Below are 22,446 nucleotides of genomic sequence, written 5' to 3'. Positions count from 1 at the left end.
TTTCATTCAAAAATTTGCTGATGGAGAGATTCTTTCATGTATTTAGTGACCTTTACAGATGTATTCCCCTAGTGTTTTGAGTTGATAGAATCATGGAATAATTCAGGTTGGAAGGGGCTCTAAAGATCACCTCATTCCAAGCCTGCTGCCGTGGGCAGGGACGTGGTTCCATAGAGCAGGTTGCTCTGAGCCTGATGCCAGAGCACCAATGGGCCTGGAACACTTCCAGGGATGGGGCAGCCCCAGCATCTGTGAGCAAGCTGTGCCAGCCAGGTGCCAGAGGAGGAAGAAAGCCCTTCCCACGTGGAGCAGAGGCTGCTGCAGCTTCGCGTAGCCTCGTGTCACCGAGCGTGTGAGACAGAAGAGCCCTTCCCGTGGAGGGGTATCGGCGCTGACGGATCCTTTTTGGGAGAAGCGGAGCAATGGAACGCCAGAGCAGCCTTCAGTTCTTCTGGCAGAGCTGGGAACAGCTTGAAGCAGGAGCAGAGCTGGCCTGGTGCCTGCCAGCTCTGCAGGCAGTGGGGATGGAGAAGCTGCAGTTACCTGTCTGCTTGGCTGAGTCTTTAAAAAGGAGGCACTTTTCTGTACTTCCTTTTCTATAAGCATTACGTGCAAGTTCCCCCTAGAAGTCCAAAGGCAGCTGTTTTCTTAGCAGGAGGAAGTCAGGAGGAGGCAAAGCGGGCAAAGACATCAGATAAGTCGGGATAAAATTCTTGGCTAACCTGTTTTTTCCCCTTCCTCCAGACAGCCAGTTCTGAAGCACTGAGCAGAGATCTGCCCGGGAGGAAGAGCAGAGCCAATCTCTGAGAGCTGACCCGCGAGCTGTGGTGAGGACAGCTGCTCCCTGCCTGCAGCCTGCCTTGGTGTGGGAGCTGCCGAGCTGCCATTCCTGTGGTGGGAGTGTTTCTCCTCTCATTGAGCCAAGCCAGAGACCTGCTAGGGAAGGAGCAGGTAAGGTTTAAGTACCGAGATCTCCCCAGTAAGAAGTGAGGTGACAAAAGGAAATGGCCTCAAGTTGCAGCAGGGAAGGCTTAGATTGGCTTTGAGGACCAATTTCTTCACTGAAAGGGTGGTCAGGCATAGGAGCAGGCTGCCCAGGGCAGTCCCCATTGCTGGAGACATTTAAATCATGGCAAGATGTGGTGTTTAGGGACCTGATTGGGGTGGGGGCTTGGCAGTGCTGGGGCAGCAGCCGGGCTCGATGACCTTAGAAGGCTTTTGCAGCCTAAAGGACGCTATGGTTCTGGAAAGCCTCGACCCCTGTGGCTCTAACACAGCACCTGGATGCTGACGGAAGGAGGCTGGTGATAGAGCCTGGAGGTCCCTGTCCCACGGGGAGGGAGAGGACAAGGCAGTGTCGCCTGCAGGGAGGGTCTCGTCCCCAGAGGGCAGTCAGCGACTCCATCCCTGCCCGGGGCTCTGGGTGCAGCCTCGGGGTGGACACCTGCCCTCAGGTTTCCCTCTGGGCACCCGGGAAGGGAACCGGGTCCATCCGTGTGGCAGCTCCAGGGCCTGCAGGCTTTGGGGCTTTGCAGCTGTGTGCCTTGTCACAGGGTGGCAGGGACGTGACGCTGCCTGGGCACGCTGCTGGCCTGGGATCCTTGCTGCTTTCCTCCTTATCCCATATGGATTTAGCAGCAATCTTCTTCTATCTTTTCTTTAAAACTGTCCTTGGGAGAGTGCAAAGAGAGGGTAATCAGTTATGTCAAAGCCTACGTATTTTACCTGTTGGCACTTAAGAGAAAAGACAAAAGCCTGCTTGGCATCCTTCTGCCTGGAAGTGATTGTGACCCAGGGAAGTGAGGAAGGGGCTGGCCGAGGTCACTGAGGCTCTGAGATGGAGGTGAGTTTGCATCCCAGTTTATTGGAACGGAGGCTCATCAGAAGTTTCCTCGGCTGTCTAAGGCACAGAGCCCTGGAGCCCAGTAAGCCTGAGCTGCTGCATGCTTGCTGTGAGCCTTGGGGTGAGCGTGCATCGTTGCAGGCTTGGGATGGATTGAAATGTGCTGAGGAAACCGGAGGGAGGGAGGGAGGGAAATGCTCTGTTAACATGTGCCAATTCTTCTGTCAGACTCATCACGGCAGGACGGCGTGAAGGCTGAAAGCGTAAGAAGATGTGGAGGGAAGCAGAGAATCTGACAGGAGCATCGAACGCGCGAGCGCACGAATTTTGCTTTTTGCTTGGATGTAAACTCAGGAGTTGAAAGGAATTTGGGAGTGAGAAGGGACATTTCAGAAGGTGAAGAAGAAAAAGAAGTTGTTGTTGTTGTTACAGGCCTGGCAAAATCTTTTGTTCTAGCTAATAAAAGAAGTTAGTTTAAATAAAAAAAAGAAAAAAAAAAGTAGTTTTTCTTTACCTGACTATTATATTCATTGGTGGTATATGGTGTGTTGTTTAATTTCTTGGTATGATTAACTCAGTGTAAGTTGTTTTTTGAGTGAACTAACTTTCTGGATGGGTTGGTTTGTATTTGAGACAGGATTGATTTCAATAGGTTTCTTTCATAGACTTGTGACAGGTATTACTGGGGTTTTGGCTTTGTTTACTGTATGCATAAACATCCAGCTTTGGTTGGGCCAGCTGGGCTGCCGGAGTTTGTGGGTGTGAATTTATTCGATAGCTTTTGTTAAATGCAGTGTTTAATTTTTAAAAGGTTTTTCAATGTAGTGGTTTTAAGGTGGTTTTTAGAATTGATTGTATGGTTTGATGTGGTTTATAGTTGCTGTCCGGTAAGGGATGTGGTGTGAGTACTTGAACCTTATGGTTTTGGTTTTCCTAAGTTCCGTTTTCTTTCTGGTTCGATAGGTTTTTTTAGTTTTATTTTTGGTGCCAGGGGTATTCACGTGGTGGGTTTTTATAGGCAATATGTTTTTTAATTTGGGTAGTGATATTTTTTAGTATTTTAACAGTTTAGATTTTTTATTTTTATGCTTTGAATTAGTTTTCTTTTAATTTTAAATTAAGTTTTATAGATTATTGGTTTTTATTTGTGCATTAGCATAAAGGTAGAGCTTTGGGGGCTTCTTTTAGTACTGTTTAGGGTCAGTTGTACAGTTTTGAGTCTAGTGAGTTGGTTTGATTTAATTTTTAGTGGGTGTTTGTTTTTCTTAGCAGTTGTGTCATTTTCAAGGTGTATTGGAGGTTTTTGGGGTTTTTGAGATACTGGTTTAGGAGGACGTTTATGATGAGCATGTGCGCAGGTTTTGGGCTAGTTGAAGTGGGATTTAAAATTTATTTTGGGTTAGGTTTATTTGAGTGTTTATGAGGGTTCAATGTTGTGGGATGTTTGTTCCGTTAGTGATAAAAATAGGTTTTGTTTTGATGTGCTGCGATGGGATGAGCGTGTGCTGCGTGCCGGTGCTGACAAAGGTACGGTATTGTTGTGGCTTATTTATATGGTTTAATATAGAGATGAAAATAGAAATAAATATACATTTAAAAAGAAATATAACATTAGAGTGGTAAACATAAATATTGAGAACAGATACATATATAAAACTATAATTCATGGTATAGAATTGTAAGATATCATATAGATAAATGATAGTCTATTATATATATGCACAAAGATATATAAATATAGATTGTAAATATAAAAATACTTAAATATAGTTAAATTGGGGGTTTTATTAGGTTGTAGACCTGTTTTTATTAATAAATCATATAAATAGAAATAAAATAAAAATTCAGATACAAATATATAGGGAAATACAAATATCTATAAATATTGATATTAAATAAATCCAAGTAAAAGAAATATACAATACAGAAATTTTCTATCTATGCTTATATTAGAGGGCATTCTCCCTAAGATATATATAATATCTATGAATATAATGAATAAAAATTATCAATCTAAATATGATTATAATTTTGAAAGATAAAGTTACTTGTTAAATTTTAAATGTGGTTGAAATAAAGAAGTGTCCTTGGTTTTGATTTGGTTAGAGGCAGGAGTTTTATTTTAAATAATAGAAGTGTTATAGAAATGTGAATCTTAAGATAGAAATAGATAATAAATATATAAAGGGAGATTGCTAAACTATGACTACAAATTGAACTATAAATATAGGTAAGTAATATGAAGAGTTGTAGTATAGAATATAAATAACATGATATGGCAATATAAATTATAAATGGGAATATAAATATAAAAATAGGTAAGTATAGTTTAAAAGAAAGGGAATTTTTGGCTTTTATTTAAGTAGAGGCAGGGGTTTTATTTTAAATAAGTGTTACAGAAGTAAAAATCTTGACGCAGAAATATGTAATCAATGTATAAAAATATATAACTGCTCGCATCAGATGTAATGTAGAATATAAATTTATGTACAAATTGAGATTGATAAAGATAAATGTATAAGTAAGCAATATACATTAATGTACATTATAAATGCAAATAGGAATATAAAAATCAGACATAAGGATAAAACCTATTTAAATATTGTTTGAACTAAAGGGTTGGGGTTTTTTTTATTCTTACTGGGTTAGAGGCAGGGTTTTTATTTTAAATGATATGAATGTAGATATTATTGGTATATATTTCTCAATATTGAGATATACAATCAAGATATAAATATATATATAAACACAAAATATAAGTAAATAGAGATAATAGGAAGAGATGTAATGGAGAATACAAATAACAGCATACGTAAGTATACATTTTAAATGTAAATGTGAATATGGACCTGAAAAACAGAATTTTAAAAAATATTGAAATACAGTTGAGAAGAAAGGGTTTTCTTTTTGGCTTTAACGTGGGTGGAGGCAGGGGTTTTATTTTAAATAATGGAAGTGCTACAGAAGTAAAAATCCTCACACAGAAAGATATAATAAATATATAAAGATCTGAAGAAAAATACGAAAAAAAATAGAAGTAATAGGAAGAGTTGTAACATAGAATATAAATTTATAAATAAATGGGAAAATAGAAATGCAAAATCGAACACACATCAGTATAGAATTTAAATATAAATGTGGATCTAAATTTGAAAAATATTATTTAAAAAAAATTAAATACAGTTGAAATGAAAGGGGTTTGTATTTGGCATGTATGGGTGGACGCAGGGGTTTTATTTTGAATCCTGCAAGTGTTAGAGAAGTAAAAATCCTAAGAGAAATGTATACTTCCAATGTAAAAATAGGTATATTTCGAGCGGGGCCGAATTGTTCGGTAGAGGCGAAGAGCCGAGTGTGGCCGAACAGAGCCGACTTGAGCCGAAGAGCCGAGTGTGGCCGAACAGAGCCGACTTGAGCCGAAGAGCCGAGTGTGGCCGAAAACAGCCGAGTTTACACTAAGAGCCGATGATAGCCGACTGGAATCGATAGCCGAGGGTAGCCGACACTGGCCGCATTTAGACAATGCGCCGAGTGTGACCGAGTTTAGCCCAAGCGTGCCGAGTTGGGCCGTAGAGCCGAACTGAAACGAGTTTAGACCAAGAGCCGAAGCAAGCCGAATTGAGCCGAGTTTCTTTAAACAGAACCGAAGGACGCCGCAGCGCTCTCCCTGCAGGTCTCCGGATCACACGGCAGGGGGCGCTGTATAAAGTAAGTATAAAATATCAACTATCTATAAGAAGAAATAAAAGCTCTATGTCATGTGCAGCAGTAGAAAATTTCAGGCTCCCAGGGAATAAATAGTTTTCTTTACATCATTTTCGTTTTGCAGGTTTTTTTTACTCCCAGGTAGCCTGAAAGTTTCTACTGCTGCTTTTTTTTCTTAAGCTAGAAAGGAAAACCAAGATCAGAAACAGAAGAAAAGGAAAGGAAAAGGGAAGGAAAGGAAAGGAATCAGGACCACAAGAGGGAAGGGAAGGGGTGAAAAGCAGAGTGAAAAAGGAAAAAAGGTTGGAGCGAAAAAGAGAGGGCATTCGGGAGGAGCGTTGCTGCCTCAGGTCCTTCCCCGCCCGGGGGCGAAGGACCCGTTTGATGCCCGGGAGGGACTGCAGCTCCCGGTGGCGGAGGACGGAGCAGTGGCTGTCAGCCCGAGACTACAACTCCCGGCATGCCCTGCTGCCGGCGAGGCGTGTGACGCAACGGCTGACGCGGCGCATGAGTGGCTGGCGTGCCAGGCGGCCGCGCGGGGCTGTGCGCGGGCTGCTCCCGGCACCTCTCCCGCGCGGGACGGCGCTGCGGCGGCGACGCTGGAGGGGCGAAGCCTCCGTCTGGCCGCCCGCACGGAGCTGAGCAGCGCGGAAGGAGCGTCGGCCCGGTTCTTCGGCCTTACTCAGCGGTAGCGATGGCGGAGGGCGAGGCGGTGCTTTGCTGCCGCGGGCCGGGAGCTGCAGGAGCCGCCCCGGGCGAGCGGCGCCGGGCGCTCCCGCGGTCCCGGTGGGGCGGCTGCCCTCAGGCTGGCGGAGGCGCAGCAGCCCGCGAGCTGCAGCCGTCTCCCTCGGGCTGCTGCCGGTGCTGCGGGCGGAGGCGGCTCCGCCGCGTGTTGGGCGTTGCGAGCAGAGGGCGCTGCGATATCGCCGGAATGACTGGGCTGCTGCCTGCGCTAGTGCTCGAGGCTCTTTCTGCCATGCAAACGGATGGAGCGGCGCTGAGCGGTAAAGCCAGAGATGGCCGGGAGAATGCCCAGCGCAGGGAGCAGGCGGGCTGTATCCTTCCGATGGCACAGGTGCGATCTGCAAACTCATCCCCTTCTGCCCCTGCCCTCCCGAGCCCCAGGGAAAGTGCTTTCCAGCATTGTCGGGCTTCTGAAAGACAAAACTTGTGATTTGACACTAGCATCCAGAAAAGCTTTCTGTCTAGATTAGCAAATGCCTAAATTGTTCTTGGTTACATCCCATGACCGGTTTTAGGCATACTGCTTTTAGGATTTTCTTGTACCAAGGTGAGAAAATAGGCAGGTCTGATAGTGGTTTCACTTTTTTTCTACTTGATGTTCCATGAGATTCTTTTATCCAAGCACTTGTTTTAAAATTGTACTGTAGGCGTTTATGGTTCACTTTTTTTTTCTTTGCAGCACCCGTGACTTTTTTTTTTTTCTCTAAATCGGGAGTAAATGTAGCTGAGTAAAATGACCTTGGTTTTCTTCTTTCTTTTTCAACTGAGTTGTTTTTATTAAAAATCCTATTTGAATATGTAGAAGAAGTGGGTATGTCCTGTAATATATCCTAGCTTTTCTTGTTTACAGGGTACTCAGAAAATATGTCTCCCTTAGAGTCCCACAGAAACGTTCTCAGTGCGATCTCTGTCAAGGTATGCATTTACAAATAAGTGATCCCTTTAGATATTTGACTGTGTACCTTTTCCTGTAATTCAGAGCTTGCGTTCCGTGGCTTTTATGATAAACCTATAAAACATGTAAAAATGGTTTTGCACGTCTTAATCGTTGCAGGCAGCACTAAGTGGATTTAGAGCCTGTTCTTGACCAGACAAAGGGAAAAAGTGTGACTTTGATGCTGAACTTGTCATTTTTCATTGGACTTGTCTTTAATTATTCAGGAATAGAGAGAACTAGAAAAAGAGAGAAATAGAATTGGTTATTGAGCACTCCTCAAATGCTCACCGTGATTCAGTGCAGAGCCGAAGTGAAGGGTGATGGAACAGAGCTCTGTGCTTTAGAAGGAAATAAATTTAAACCTGACCTCCACACAGTGTCTCACTAACTTCTGTTGTTTTAAAATACCAAATACGTTTAGGAAGTGTTGGAAGTTAGTATTTTGGGAAAGAAATGGCAGTTCCACAGAACATTGCATTTAACAGAGGCTCTCGGAACGATTCATGTTGTAACTGCTGTCACTGCAATCGGTTGGTGGTTCAGCCTTGAAATGTGCTCTTGCCCTTCTATAAAGCACTGTTTTGTTTGCCTTTCAGTGCTATGAGTCTTGATAAATTGGAGAAGAGCCCAAGAGAAATTTTTCATCCCTTGATATGAAAGGTAGGAAGTGACTTTTTTTGGTTTGGTTCTTTTTCTTTATTATTTTCTGGAAATAAAAGTAATTAAGTATAGGTATGACTGGTTTGTTTCTTCCAGTAGCAGGTGATAATAATAGTAGTAGTAATAGTAAAAATAATAATAGAAAAAATAATAATAATAGTAACATAATGCTACTTAAACTGTCTTTATCCATTGAACTGGCCATTTCAAATCAAAACTTGTAAACACAAATCAAACCATCATCCTTGTAGAATCTTTCACAGCAGTGGGCTAAAGATCCTGGTTTTGTTGACAGGATTTATCGGTTCTGGAAGAACAAGAGGGAAGTACAAGCCTAACTACTTCTAGCTCACAGACCCGTCCAGTGAATACAGCTTTGTATTTTGATGGGCTTGTGATGACTTTGAAATCGATTGCTCATTACAGTAAAAAAAAAAAATAATGTTTTTTTGAACGTGACAGCAGAAATAACTTTCAGTACCAACTTAATAATAATAGATCGCCAATTTAAGTTAAAAATTCATGCTATACTATCAAAATTTAAAGGTAAAATATTATGTATTAGGTGATGGTATAAAGTGTATGTTCTAATGTGTAGGATGTATGCAAAGATACATACATACCTGAAAGTGCTTAGAGGAAACAAATTTTTATGTCTGCTGTTTGACTGTTTATCATACAATATTTGGTTTTATTTCCCAGGGATCGGTGAATTTTAACTTTGGAGTCCTCTATGCTAAGGATGCTCGGCTTACAGATGATGAAATGTTCAGTAATGGTGAGTTTTTCACCTTCTCTTTAATTGCTATGCTGATCTGAATAAGAAAAAAACAAAAGCAAGAGGAAAAAAAAAGGATGGTTTATTATTTTTTACGCTGTTACGTTTGTTTCCTCAGTATTTGCTGCAGCTCTGCTTACCCAAACTTTGGGTTCCTTCTGTCCCACTGGGAGTTGCCCGATTTGGTTGCATCTGGTGAAACTCACCCTGAGACCTTGGAGAACCAGCTCAAACTACGTGAGAGCCATTTGCAGTTCTCTCCAGACACCTGGAGAATGGGTGATGCTTCTGAGGATCTGGCAAGTGTGCTTCTATCAAAACTCAGTCTGTGAAATTTCTGGGGAAAACCCTTCTGTGTACCGAAGGGTTCAAACTCTGGTGAGGATCCAGTTATCAGGTGCTCACCTGCATGGTTCCAGCTCTTAAAGCGAACACTTGTACTCTTGCCCTGTAGTTTATATCTATCGTATTTTTGTTATTTTGCAAGATTTTACGGCTTTGCAAAATATTGTGCATTTGACTCTTTGGAACCTGTCAGATCGTTCTTTGGTGCAGCACCACCTCATGGGACACTTGGCTGCTGTCCTGAAGGGGTTGGTCGTAAATCCTGGAGGGTTTATAAGTCTTCTGTCCCCAGGGAGGTATCGTGCTTTGTTTGCTTTTGTTCTGTTTGTTAGGCGCTGCTTCTCACTGGAAGTATGAATTTCAAACTACCCTGTTCTTTTTTTAACTGTTTTCCTGGTTCTCTCCCTACGGCAGGGAAAGACTCTCGTGTCCTTGTCGTCAGGCTCGGTGCTGTCCAAAAAGATACAGAGACTAAAACAATCCTAAGAAGCAAAATATGACTGCAGGGAAAACAAGCTGGAGCGAACAAAAGGTGGTATTGTTATCCTTACCCTCTATTAGAAACATCCACTGTGCTTTGATGTGGTAGCTGCCAGGGGCTTGTTAGCTCTTTGTAGGCAGGTGTGGGTGTTCACTTGTAGGTTTTTTCTCTGGACAAGTCAATTCAATCTTTGCTAAGCTTATATTTGCAGATTACTCTCTAGCACAGTCCAGCATGACATTTTTGAATGTTGTAAAAATACCATGTTACTTGGAAATTGCTAATGATGAGAAGCCTTAGGGAAAAAAGAAGATTTCAGGGTTGGAAGATGTGAGAAGAATTTTGTGGGGATGTTAGACTGAAATAAAGTGCACTTGAAGCTGGACTGGCACGCTGGCAGATCCCCTATTAAAGAGTAGTGCTTAAATTAACCTGGGGGTTGCCCATTGTTTCTGTAGAAATCAATGTTTCCTGGTCTTCAGAAGTAAGCTGCTTTGAAAAGCTGGAAGGTGCAGCATAGTGACAATCCGTGTGCTTTGGATTAAAAGCAGATTTCAGAAGGGTGACAGGCTTTTGTCTTTTCCTAGAAGTCGATGTAATCCTATCGAGGAGTTTTTAATTCTGTGTTGCCATGTCATCCCTCAGAGCCCTGTCGTACTAATCGTCATACAGATACAAAACAAAAAATCAGACCCTGTCCCAGCCACTTGGAGCCCAGAACACGATTTCCTCGGGCTGCCATTTGTGTGCCATCGGTACTCACCACGGAAGCGAGCCGGGGATGTTGCAGCTGTTGGGAACAAACCGCTTCTTGTCACACAGAAATGGAATTCGGACGACGCCTCGGCCAGCCCCTCTCTGCCGTCGTCTCCTGAATCTGCAGCAGAGCAGTTGCAGTCCGTCCGGGTACGTGTAATCCAGCTCCTGACGATCTGAGCACACGGAGCAGCGCTCAGCTGCCGTGGGGGCTCAGGGAAGGCAGAGTGTGCATTGTCATCTTCCTGAACCTACAGACAATCAAAGTGAGAAGCCACAGGTTGGAAATCACTCGCATATATGCTAAATAAAACTTGCAGATTTATTTAAGAATTATTACTGCTTGTTCTTTTTTGTGCTTCTGTGCTTAGAAAACATCCCTATAAAATCAGTTCAATTCATCAGTTGAACCTTTGTTTGCAGACCCTCACTGAGCAGAATTTGTTGCAGACTCAGTGCACGCTGCGCTGGAGTGTGAGGAGCTCAGTGCACTGCCGGGAGTGTGAGGAGCTCATGTGTGCTACTTTTTGCTTTAGGACGCTCTAAGGTATTTATTCCTTTTGGGATACATGATGAGAATTCCCAAGAGAGGTAGTTATAAGGTATGATATTGGGAAAAAAGCCTGTGTGGTTGGAATGTTGTTGTTGTCAAAAGTTAATTCTTTCTTAGCCAGTAGTTAGCTTTTTGCTTTATTTTTGTGGTAGCAGTATTTTATTGTTTAAAAAATTGCTTCAAAATAACTTCAGTGGCTGGCCATCGGTACCTTGTTCAGATTTGCCTATTTGCTTGTAGCTAAAAAGTTCACATCTTGTTTATCATTCTATTTTAGAAACTGCTGCCCAGCCAACTAATAACTGAACATCTATCTGTCTGGGACACGGGGAGAGGATTTAGGTAATGTCTTTGTTTCCAGAAAAAAGTTCCTGTGTAGTTTCTAAATAGAGGAGAGGGGGGTGAAGACTCGGGGCTCTGATGCCATTGGGGCACCCCAAGGTCCCCAGGAGAGGAAGCCCCACTGGGGTGCAGGAGCAGGTGTGTTCTCATGTAATCTAGAATAAATTATAAATATAAACATGAAAATTATAATCATGAAAATATTTTTTTAAATAGCTAAATAAAGCGGGGTTTTTTTATTTGTCAATAGACAGGGTTTTGATTATAAAGATTATAAATACAAACAATATAAATGTAGAAATCTAAGTACAGGAATATATCATAAATAAATACAGATATATATATAATGTTTAAAAACAAGAAAAAATTAGTTGTAGCAGTAGATATGACACATAATATAAATAATAAATACATTTCTAGATCTTTACATATATTATATATAATCAATACACTGCATCAAAAGAAACTATAAATATGAATGGGAATATAATTATACTAAGTATAAAAATATTTCAATCTCGTTTAAAAGAAGGTTGTTTTTTGTATTTATTTGGTTAGAGACGGGGTTTTTATTTGGAATAATAGAAGTATTATAGAAGTCTAAATCTAAATATAGAAATATACAATCTATAGAGAAAGATATTTGTAAAAACACGAGCGAACGACGCCTCCTTCGGCCGAATGGAACGAGCTCAGCCGAAGCAAGGCGGGACCGGCCGAACCTGACGGCCTCGAGCGAACCGAGGCCAGGCTTGCGAGGCTGCCTGAACGGAGCCGAGCTCAGGCGAACCGAGCCCGCTGCTCTCGTGCGCGCTAATTAGCGCGAGTGCGGTCACCGCCTAATGAGCCCCTGTGCCGCCCCGCGCTCCCGGTCGTGTCCGTGCGATGGGCGGGCCGCCCGCGGGACGCGGCAGCAGGAGAGCCCCGAGCCGGGCGAGTTTAACGTGAGGCGGCGCCGCTTGCCCGCCCTCGGGGAGCCGAGCCGAGCCGAGGCGCGCCGAGCGCACAGAGCGGCTCCGAGTTCGGCCGAAGCGAGCCGAGCCGCGCCGAGCGCACGGATTGGCTCCGAGTTCGGCCGAATAAACCCGAGCCGCGCCGAACGCAAGGAGAGGCTCCGAGTTCGGCCGAAGCGACACGAGCCGCGCCGAGCGCACAGAGCGGCTCCGAGTTCGGCTGAATGAAGCCGAGCCGCGCTGAATGTACAGAGCGGCTCCGAGTTCGGCCGAAGCGAGCCGAACGAGCCCAGCCGCGCTGAGCGCACAGAGCGGCTCCGAGTTCGGCCAAAGCGAGCCGAGGCGCGCCGAACGCACAGAGCGGCTCCGAGTTCGGCCGAAGCGAGCCGAGCCGCGCCGAACGCACAGAGCGGCTCCGAGTTCGGCCGAAGCGAGCCGAACGAGCCGAGCGCACAGAGCGGCTCCGAGTTCAGCCGAATGAAGCCGAGCCGCGCCGAGCGCACAGAGAGGCTCCGAATTCGGCCGAAGCGAGCCGAGTTCGGCCGAAGAGGCGCATCCAGCCGAATGCAGCCGACAATAGCCGAGTTTAGCCGATTACAGCCCAATTTAGCCGAGCACTTAAGTTATTCTGCAGCCCTTTGACTTTTGTCCTGACTTTTTTTCAGATGCACCTCCTCAGGTGACTGCAGCAGTTCCTTAGGTTCCATCTTCTCAAAGGGTACAGGGCTCAAGAATTCGTCTTCCAGAGAGTTATCTCAAGTCCTGGCTTGTATTGTATCTGCCTATGTTGGCTTATGTTGTATGTACCTCTATTGTGTGTACCTATGCTGGCTTATACTGTACGTACTTATACTGTATGTACCTATGTTGGTTTATACTATATGTACTTACATTGGATGTACCTATATTGGTTTATTTTGTGTGTACCTGTGTTGGTTTATACTGTATGTAAGTGTGTCACCTTATATTGTGTGTACTTACGCTCTGTTTACACTTGCACTGTTTACCTCAGCCTATATTGTAAGAAATAGATATAAAATTGATATGAATTTTTTTATGTTTATCTTATCTATCATTTGTTATATATTACACCATATTGATATAAGTTTTTTAAAGCATTTTAACATAAAGGGGGTTTTTGTTTTTTATTTGGCAAAAGCAGGGGTTTTAGTACAAAAATGATAAATACAAATAATATAAAGATAGAAATCTAAGTATAGAAACAGATCATAAGGAGCAAAAGGCTAATATAAAATTAAAAATCTAAGATAAAATAAGTTGTAGCAGTAGATATGGTACATAATTTAAAAAATAATTTATTTCTATTATTTGAATAGGACACATATTATATATCATGATTAATATAATGCTTAAATATAAACTATAAATATAAATGTGAATATAGTCTTGCAAGCTATAAATATAAAATATAAACTATAAATATAAATGTGAATATAGTCAGGCAAGCTATAAATATAAAAATATTTCAATATAGTTTAAAAGAATAGAGCTTTTTTGTATTTGTTTAGTTAGTATGGGATTTTTATTTTAAATAATTAAAATTACATTTCTATCATTCTTTTAACATAGAAATATACAATAAATATAGAAAGATTTTTTTAAAACCAGAAAATATAAATAAATAGAAACAGTAGGAATACACAGAATATATTTCATAAATTACATGCTACATCAATGTCCACTATAAATATGCATGTGAATATAAATACGAAAAATAGGACTATCAAATTGATTTTAATAGGATTTTAAACCAAGGCGGTTTGTTTGGTTCTGGTCGGATAAGAGGCAGGTTTTTGGCATTTATTTCAGAGCAGTTTTTGGCTGGGGTCGCCCCTGTTCTTTTTTGCCGCCTTCGCTGCCCGCAGCCCCGAGGCGCGCTGCGCCCCCGTCTGGGGCGGGCGGCAGTGCTGCCGCCTTGTGGGCAGAGCGCGGTACTGCAGCCGTGCGCCGGCAGGCAGCCGAGAGGCCGCCATGCTGGGAGTGGCGTGTCGCGGGTGTCTCGGACTTTTCGTTGACCTTCTCGAGATGGCGGGGAAGTGGAGGACCCCGGTGGGTGTAAGTGAACTGCCTGCATGGAATACCGACGTCATGGCGGCCCCGACGGATTTTTCTGTGGCGTTTGAAGCGTATCCGATACATGCTGTGGGCTCAGCGTCGCCGCGGGCGGGCGTATTTCTGCGGGTTTGTGACAGGCATCTGGGTAAACCTTCCCTCTGTGCGCCGGGGTCCTCTCATGCCCGCTCTCCCGCCCACAGCGAGCCGAGGATGGCCGAAAAATCCCGAGTTTAACCGAAGAGCCGAGTGTTGCCGACAATAACCGAGTTTACCCGAAGAGCCGAGTGTTTCCGAAAACAGCCGAGTTTACCCGAAGGGCCGAGTGTAGCCGAAAACAGCCGATTTTACCCGAAGAGCCGAGTGTAGCCGAAAACAGCCGAGTTTGCCCGTAGAGCCGATGGTAGCCGAAAACAGCCGAGTTTGCCCGAAGAACCGATGGTAGCCGAAAACAGCCGAGTTTACACCAAGAGCCGATGATAGCCGACTGGAATCGATAGCCGAGTGGAGCCGACACTGGCCGCATTTAGAGAATGTGCTGAATATGACCGAGTTTAGCCGCACCGTGCCGAGTTGGGCCGAAGAGCCGAACTGAAACAAGTTTAGACCAAGAGCCGAAGCAAGCCGAATTGAGCCGAGTTTCTTTAAACAGAACCGAAGGACGCCGCAGCGCTCTCCCTGCAGGTCTCCGGGGCACACGGCAGGGGGCGCTGTGCCTGCAGTGCGCCGGGACAGACGGCAGGGAGCGCTGGGGCTGCAGTTCGCCGGCGCACACGGCAGGGGGCGCTGTATAAAGTAAGTAAAAAATATCAACTCTCTATAAGAAGGAATAAAAGCTCTATGTCATGTGCAGCAGTAGAAAATTTCAGGCTCCCAGGGAATAAATAGTTTTCTTTAAATCATTTTCGTTTTGGAGGTTTTTTTTACTCCCAGGTAGCCTGAAACTTTCTACTGCTGCTTTTTTACTCTAAAGCTAGAAAGGAAAACCAAGATCAGAAATAGAAAAAAGGGAAGGGAAGGAAAGGAAAGGAAAGGAATCAGGACCACAAGAGGGAAGGGAAGGGGTGAAAAGCAGAGTGAAAAAGGAAAAAAGGTTGGAGCGAAAAAGAGAGGGCATTCGGGAGGAGCGTTGCTGCCTCAGGTCCTTCCCCGCCCGGGGGCGAAGGACCCGTTTGATGCCCGGGAGGGACTGCAGCTCCCGGTGGCGGAGGACGGAGCAGTGGCTGTCAGCCCGAGACTACAACTCCCGGCATGCCCTGCTGCCGGCGAGGCGTGTGACGCAACGGCTGGCGCGGCACCGGAGTGGCTGGCGTGCCAGGCGGCCGCGCGGGGCTGTGCGCGGGCTGCTCCCGGCACCTCTCCCGCGCGGGACGGCGCTGCGGCTGCGACGCCGGAGGGGCGAAACCTCCGTCTGGCCGCCCGCACGGAGCTGAGCAGCGCGGAAGGGGCGTCGGCCCGGTTCTTCGGCCTTACTGAGCGGTAGCGATGGCGGAGGGCGAGGCGGTGCTTTGCTGCCGCGGGCCGGGAGCTGCAGGAGGCGCCCCGGGCGAGCGGCGCCGGGCGCTCCCGCGGTCCCGGTGGGGCGGCTGCCCTCAGGCTGGCGGAGGCGCAGCAGCCCCCGAGCTGCAGCCGTCTCCCTCGGGCTGCTGCCGGTGCTGCGGGCGGAGGCGGCTCCGCCGCGTGTTGGGCGTTGCGAGCAGAGAGCGCTGCGATATCGCCGGAATGACTGGGCTGCTGCCTGCGCTAGTGCTCGAGGCTCTTTCTGCCATGCAAACGGATGGAGCGGCGCTGAGCGGTAAAGCCAGAGATGGCCGGGAGAATGCCCAGCGCAGGGAGCAGGCGGGCTGTATCCTTCCGATGGCACAGGTGCGATCTGCAAACTCATCCCCTTCTGCCCCTGCCCTCCCGAGCCCCAGGGAAAGTGCTTTCCAGCATTGTCGGGCTTCTGAAAGACAAAACTTGTGATTTGACACTAGCATCCAGAAAAGCTTTCTGTCTAGATTAGCAAATGCCTAAATTGTTCTTGGTTACATCCCATGACCGGTTTTAGGCAGTGACTTTATACTGCTTTTAGGATTTTCTTGTACCAAGGTGAGAAAATAGGCAGGTCTGATAGTGGTTTCACTTTTTTTCTACTTCACGTTCCATGAGATTCTTTTATCCAAGCACTTGTTTTAAAATTGTACTGTAGGCGTTTACGGTTCACTTTTTTTTTCTTTGCAGCACCCGTGACTTTTTTTTTTCTCTAAATCGGGAGTAAATATAGCTGAGTAAAATGACCTTGGTTTTCTTCTTTCTTTTTCAACTGAGTTGTTTTTATTAAAAATCCTATTTGAATATGTAGAAAAAGTGGGTATGTCCTGTAATATATCCTAGCTTTTCTTGTTTACAGGGTACTCAGAAAATATGTCTCCATTAGAGTCCCACAGAAACGTTCTCAGTGCGATCTCTGTCAAGGTATGCATTTACAAATAAGTGATCCCTTTAGATATTTGACTGTGTACCTTTTCCTGTAATTCAGAGCTTGTGTTCCGTGGCTTTTATGATAAACCTATAAAACATGTAAAAATGGTTTTGCACGTCTTAATCGTTGCAGGCAGCACTAAGTGGATTTAGAGCCTGTTCTTGACCAGACAAAGGGAAAAAGTGTGACTTTGATGCTGAACTTGTCATTTTTCATTGGACTTGTCTTTAATTATTCAGGAATAGAGAGAACTAGAAAAAGAGAGAAATAGAATTGGTTATTGAGCACTCCTCAAATGCTCACCGTGATTCAGTGCAGAGCCGAAGTGAAGGGTGATGGAACAGAGCTCTGTGCTTTAGAAGGAAATAAATTTAAACCTGACCTCCACACAGTGTCTCGCTAACTTCTGTTGTTTTAAAATACCAAATACGTTTAAGAAGTGTTGGAAGTTAGTATTTTGGGAAAGAAAAGGCAGTTCCACAGAACATTGCATTTAACAGAGGCTCTCGGAACGATTCATGTTGTAACTGCTGTCACTGCAATCGGTTGGTGGTTCAGCCTTGAAATGTGCACTTGCCCTTCTATAAAGCACTGTTTTGTTTGCCTTTCAGTGCTATGAGTCTTGATAAATTGGAGAAGAGCCCAAGAGAAATTTTTCCTCCCTTGATATAAAAGGTAGGAAGTGACTTTTTTTGGTTTGGTTCCTTTTCTTTATTATTTTCTGGAAATAAAAGTAATTAAGTATAGGTATGACTGGTTTGTTTCTTCCAGTAGCAGGTGATAATAATAGTAGTGGTAATAGTAAAAATAATAATAGAAATAATAATAATAGTGATGTAATAGTACTTAAACTGTCTTTATCCATTGAACTGGCCATTTCAAATCAAAACTTGTAAACACAAATCAAACCATCATCCTTGTAGAATCTTTCACAGCAGTGGGCTAAAGATCCTGGTTTTGTTGACAGGATTTATCGGTTCTGGAAGAACAAGAGGGAAGTACAAGCCTAACTACTTCTAGCTCACAGACCCGTCCAGTGAATACAGCTTTGTATTTTGATGGGCTTGTGATGACTTTGAAATCGATTGCTCATTACAGTAAAAAAAAAATAATGTTTTTTTGAACGTGACAGCAGAAATAACTTTCAGTACCAACTTAATAATAATAGATCGCCAATTTAAGTTAAAAATTCATGCTATACTATCAAAATTTAAAGGTAAAATATTATGTATTAGGTGATGGTATAAAGTGTATGTTCTAATGTGTAGGATGTATGCAAAGATACATACATACCTGAAAGTCCTTAGAGGAAACAAATTTTTATGTCTGCTGTTTGACTGTTTATCATACAATATTTGGTTTTTTTTCCCAGGGATCGGTGAATTTTAACTTTGGAGTCCTCTGTGCTAAGGATGCTCGGCTTACAGATGATGAAATGTTCAGTAATGGTGAGTTTTTCACCTTCTCTTTAATTGCTATGCTGATCTGAATAAGAAAAAAACAAAAGCAAGAGAAAAAAAAAGGATGGTTTATTATTTTTTACGCTGTTACGTTTGTTTCCTCAGTATTTGCTGCAGCTCTGCTTACCCAAACTTTGGGTTCCTTCTGTCCCACTGGGAGTCGCCGGATTTGGTTGCATCTGGTGAAACTCACCCTGAGACCTTGGAGAACCAGCTCAAACTACGTGAGAGCCATTTGCAGTTCTCTCCAGACACCTGGAGAATGGGTGATGCTTCTGAGGATCTGGCAAGTGTACTTCTATCAAAACTCAGTCTGTGAAATTTCTGGGGAAAACCCTTCTGTGTACCGAAGGGTTCAAACTCTGGTGAGGATCCAGTTATCAGGTGCTCACCTGGATGGTTCCAGCTCTTAAAGCGAACACTTGTACTCTTGCCCTGTAGTTTATATCTATCGTATTTTTGTTATTTTGCAAGATTTTACGGCTTTGCAAAATATTGTGCATTTGACTCTTTGGAACCTGTCAGATCGTTCTTTGGTGCAGCACCACCTCATGGGACACTTGGCTGCTGTCCTGAAGGGGTTGGTCGTAAATCCTGGAGGGTTTATAAGTCTTCTGTCCCCAGGGAGGTATCGTGCTTTGTTTGCTTTTGTTCTGTTTGTTAGGCGCTGCTTCTCACTGGAAGTATGAATTTCAAACTACCCTGTTCTTTTTTTAACTGTTTTCCTGGTTCTCTCCCTACGGCAGGGAAAGACTCTCGTGTCCTTGTCGTCAGGCTCGGTGCTGTCCAAAAAGATACAGAGACTAAAACAATCATAAGAAGCAAAATATGACTGCAGGGAAAACAAGCTGGAGAGAACAAAAGGTGGTATTGTTATCCTTACCCTCTATTAGAAACATCCACTGTGCTTTGATGTGGTAGCTGCCAGGGGCTTGTCAGCTCTTTGTAGGCAGGTGTGGGTGTTCACTTGTAGGTTTTTTCTCTGGACAAGTCAATTCAATCTTTACTAAGCTTATATTTGCAGATTACTCTCTAGCACAGTCCAGCATGACATTTTTGAATGTTGTAAAAATACCATGTTACTTGGAAATTGCTAATGATGAGAAGCCTTAGGGAAAAAAGAAGATTTCAGGGTTGGAAGATGTGAGAAGAATTTTGTGGGGATGTGAGACTGAAATAAAGTGCACTTGAAGCTGGACTGGCACGCTGGCAGATCCCCTATTAAAGAGTAGTGCTTAAATTAGCCTGGGGGTTGCCCATTGTTTCTGTAGAAATCAATGTTTCCTGGTCTTCAGAAGTAAGCTGCTTTGAAAAGCTGGAAGGTGCAGTATAGTGACAATCCGTGTGCTTTGGATTAAAAGTAGATTTCAGAAGGGTGATAGGCTTTTGTCTTTTCCTAGAAGTCGATGTAATCCTATCGAGGAGTTTTTAATTCTGTGTTGCCATGTCATCCCTCAGAGCCCTGTCGTACTAATCGTCATACAGATACAAAACAAAAAATCAGACCCTGTCCCAGCCACTTGGAGCCCAGAACACGATTTCCTCGGGCTGCCATTTGTGTGCCATCGGTACTCACCACGGAAGCGAGCCGGGGATGTTGCAGCTGTTGGGAACAAACCGCTTCTCGTCACACAGAAATGGAATTCGGACGACGCCTCGGCCAGCCCCTCTCTGCCGTCGTCTCCTGAATCTGCAGCAGAGCAGTTGCAGTCCGTCCGGGTACGTGTAATCCAGCTCCTGACGATCTGAGCACACGGAGCAGCGCTCAGCTGCCGTGGGGGCTCAGGGAAGGCAGAGTGTGCATTGTCATCTTCCTGAACCTACAGACCAATCAAAGTGAGAAGCCACAGGGTGGAAATCACTCGCATATATGCTAAATAAAACTTGCAGATTTATTTAAGAATTATTACTGCTTGTTCTTTTTTGTGCTTCTGTGCTTAGAAAACATCCCTATAAAATCAGTTCAATTCATCAGTTGAACCTTTGTTTGCAGACCCTCACTGAGCAGAATTTGTTGCAGACTCAGTGCACGCTGCGCTGGAGTGTGAGGAGCTCAGTGCACTGCCGGGAGTGTGAGGAGCTCATGTGTGCTACTTTTTGCTTTAGGACGCTCTAAGGTATTTATTCCTTTTGGGATACATGATGAGAATTCCCAAGAGAGGTAGTTATAAGGTATGATATTGGGAAAAAAGCCTGTGTGGTTGGAATGTTGTTGTTGTCAAAAGTTAATTCTTTCTTAGCCAGTAGTTAGCTTTTTGCTTTATTTTTGTGGTAGCAGTATTTTATTGTTTAAAAAATTGCTTCAAAATAACTTCAGTGGCTGGCCATCGGTACCTTGTTCAGATTTGCCTATTTGCTTGTAGCTAAAAAGTTCACATCTTGTTTATCATTCTATTTTAGAAACTGTTGCCCAGCCAACTAATAACTGAATATCTATCTGTCTGGGACACGGGGAGAGGATTTAGGTAATGTCTTTGTTTCCAGAAAAAAGTTCCTGTGTAGTTTCTAAATAGAGGAGAGGGGGGTGAAGACTCGGGGCTCTGATGCCATTGGGGCACCCCAAGGTCCCCAGGAGAGGAAGCCCCACTGGGGTGCAGGAGCAGGTGTGTTCTCATGTAATCTAGGATAAATTATAAATATAAACATGAAAATTATAATCATGAAAATATTTTTTAAAATAGCTAAATAAAGTGGGGTTTTTTTATTTGTCAATAGGCAGGGTTTTGATTATAAAAATCATAAATACAAACAATATAAATGTAGAAATCTAAGTACAGGAATATATCATAAATAAATACAGATATATATATAAAGTTTAAAAACAAGAAAAAATTAGTTGTAGCAGTAGATATGACACATAATATAAATAATAATTTAAATACATTTCTAGAACTTTACATATTTTATATATAATTAATACACTGCATCAAAAGAAACTATAAATATGAATGGGAATATAATTATACTAAGTATAAAAATATTTCAATCTCGTTTAAAAGAAGGTTGTTTTTTGTATTTATTTGGTTAGAGACGGGGTTTTTATTTGGAATAATAGAAGTATTATAGAAGTATAAATCTAAATATAGCAATATACAATCTATAGAGAAAGATATTTGTAAAAACACGAGCGAACGACGCCTCCTTCGGCCGAATGGAACGAGCTCAGCCGAAGCAAGGCGAGACCGGCCGAACCTGACGGCCTCGAGCGAACCGAGGCCAGGCTTGCGAGGCTGCCTGAACGGAGCCGAGCTCAGGCGAACCGAGCCCGCTGCTCTCGTGCGCGCTAATTAGCGCGAGTGCGGTCACCGCCTAATGAGCCCCTGTGCCGCCCCGCGCTCCCGGTCGTGTCCGTGCGATGGGCGGGCCGCCCGCGGGACGCGGCAGCAGGAGAGCCCCGAGCCGGGCGCGTTTAACGTGAGGCGGCGCCGCTTGCCCGCCCTCAGGGAGCCGAGCCGAGCCGAGGCGCGCCGGACGCACAGAGCGGCTCCGATTTCGCCCGAAGCGAGTCGAGCCGCGCCGAGCGCACAGAGCGGCTCCGAGTTCGGCCGTAGCGAGCCGAGCCGCGCCGAGCGCACAGAGAGGCTCCGAGTTCGGACGAAGCGAGCCGAGCCGAGCGCACAGAGCGGCTCCGAGTTCGGCCGAATGAAGCCGAGTGGCGCCGAGCGCACAGAGCGGCTCCGAGTTCGGCCGAATGAAGCCGAGTGGCGCCGAGCGCACAGAGCGGCTCCGAGTTCGGCCGAATGAAGCCGAGCCGCGCCGAGCGCAGTGAGAGGCTCCGAGTTCGGCCGAATGAAGCCGAGCCGCGCCGAACGTACAGAGCGGCTCCGAGTTCGGCCGAAGCGAGCCGAGCCGCGCCGAAGAGGCGCATCCAGCCGAATGCAGCCGACAATAGCCGAGTTTTGCCGATTACAGCCCAATTTAGCCGAGCTCTTAAGTTATTCTGCAGCCCTTTGACTTTTGTCCTGACTTTTTTTCAGATGCACCTCCTCAGGTGACTGCAGCAGTTCCTTAGGTTCCATCTTCTCAAAGGGTACAGGGCTCAAGAATTCGTCTTCCAGAGAGTTATCTCAAGTCCTGGCTTGTATTGTATCTGCCTATGTTGGCTTATGTTGTATGTACCTCTATTGTGTGTACCTATGCTGGCTTATACTGTACGTACTTATACTGTATGTACCTATGTTGGTTTATACTATATGTACTTACATTGGATGTACCTATATTGGTTTATATTGTGTGTACCTGTGTTGGTTTATACTGTATGTAAGTGTGTCACCTTATATTGTGTGTACTTACGCTCTGTTTACACTTGCACTGTTTACCTCAGCCTATATTGTGTGTACTTATATTGTACC

At 44.4% G+C, this 22,446-nt stretch overlaps 3 long non-coding RNA genes across 3 annotated transcripts in view; all 3 read left to right on the top strand.

Annotated features, from left to right (window-relative positions):
- LOC141725787 (uncharacterized) overlaps window positions 1–2,345 on the top strand; it is a 60,819-nt gene extending 58,474 nt beyond the window's left edge. The window contains exon 12 of the long non-coding RNA XR_012577436.1: window positions 745–2,345. This is a non-coding gene — a long non-coding RNA (uncharacterized LOC141725787). The remainder of the gene's footprint in view (window positions 1–744) is intronic.
- Window positions 2,346–3,803: 1,458 nt separating this feature from the next.
- On the top strand, window positions 3,804–7,871 carry LOC141725801 (uncharacterized). Its single transcript, XR_012577439.1, has 4 exons — window positions 3,804–4,073; window positions 5,149–6,623; window positions 7,143–7,207; window positions 7,826–7,871. It is a non-coding gene; the product is annotated as an uncharacterized LOC141725801 (long non-coding RNA).
- Window positions 7,872–13,574: 5,703 nt separating this feature from the next.
- The window catches only part of LOC141725731 (uncharacterized), a 34,433-nt gene continuing 25,561 nt past the window's right edge, over window positions 13,575–22,446 (top strand). Inside the window, exon 1 of the long non-coding RNA XR_012577425.1 lies at window positions 13,575–14,965. This is a non-coding gene — a long non-coding RNA (uncharacterized LOC141725731). The remainder of the gene's footprint in view (window positions 14,966–22,446) is intronic.

This window comes from Zonotrichia albicollis, chromosome 2, assembly GCF_047830755.1.
Source record: "Zonotrichia albicollis isolate bZonAlb1 chromosome 2, bZonAlb1.hap1, whole genome shotgun sequence".
Taxonomy (NCBI): Eukaryota; Metazoa; Chordata; class Aves; order Passeriformes; family Passerellidae; genus Zonotrichia; species Zonotrichia albicollis.
The sequence above is the reverse complement of the archived record's forward strand: the minus strand, read 5'-3'. Positions and strand labels throughout refer to the sequence as shown.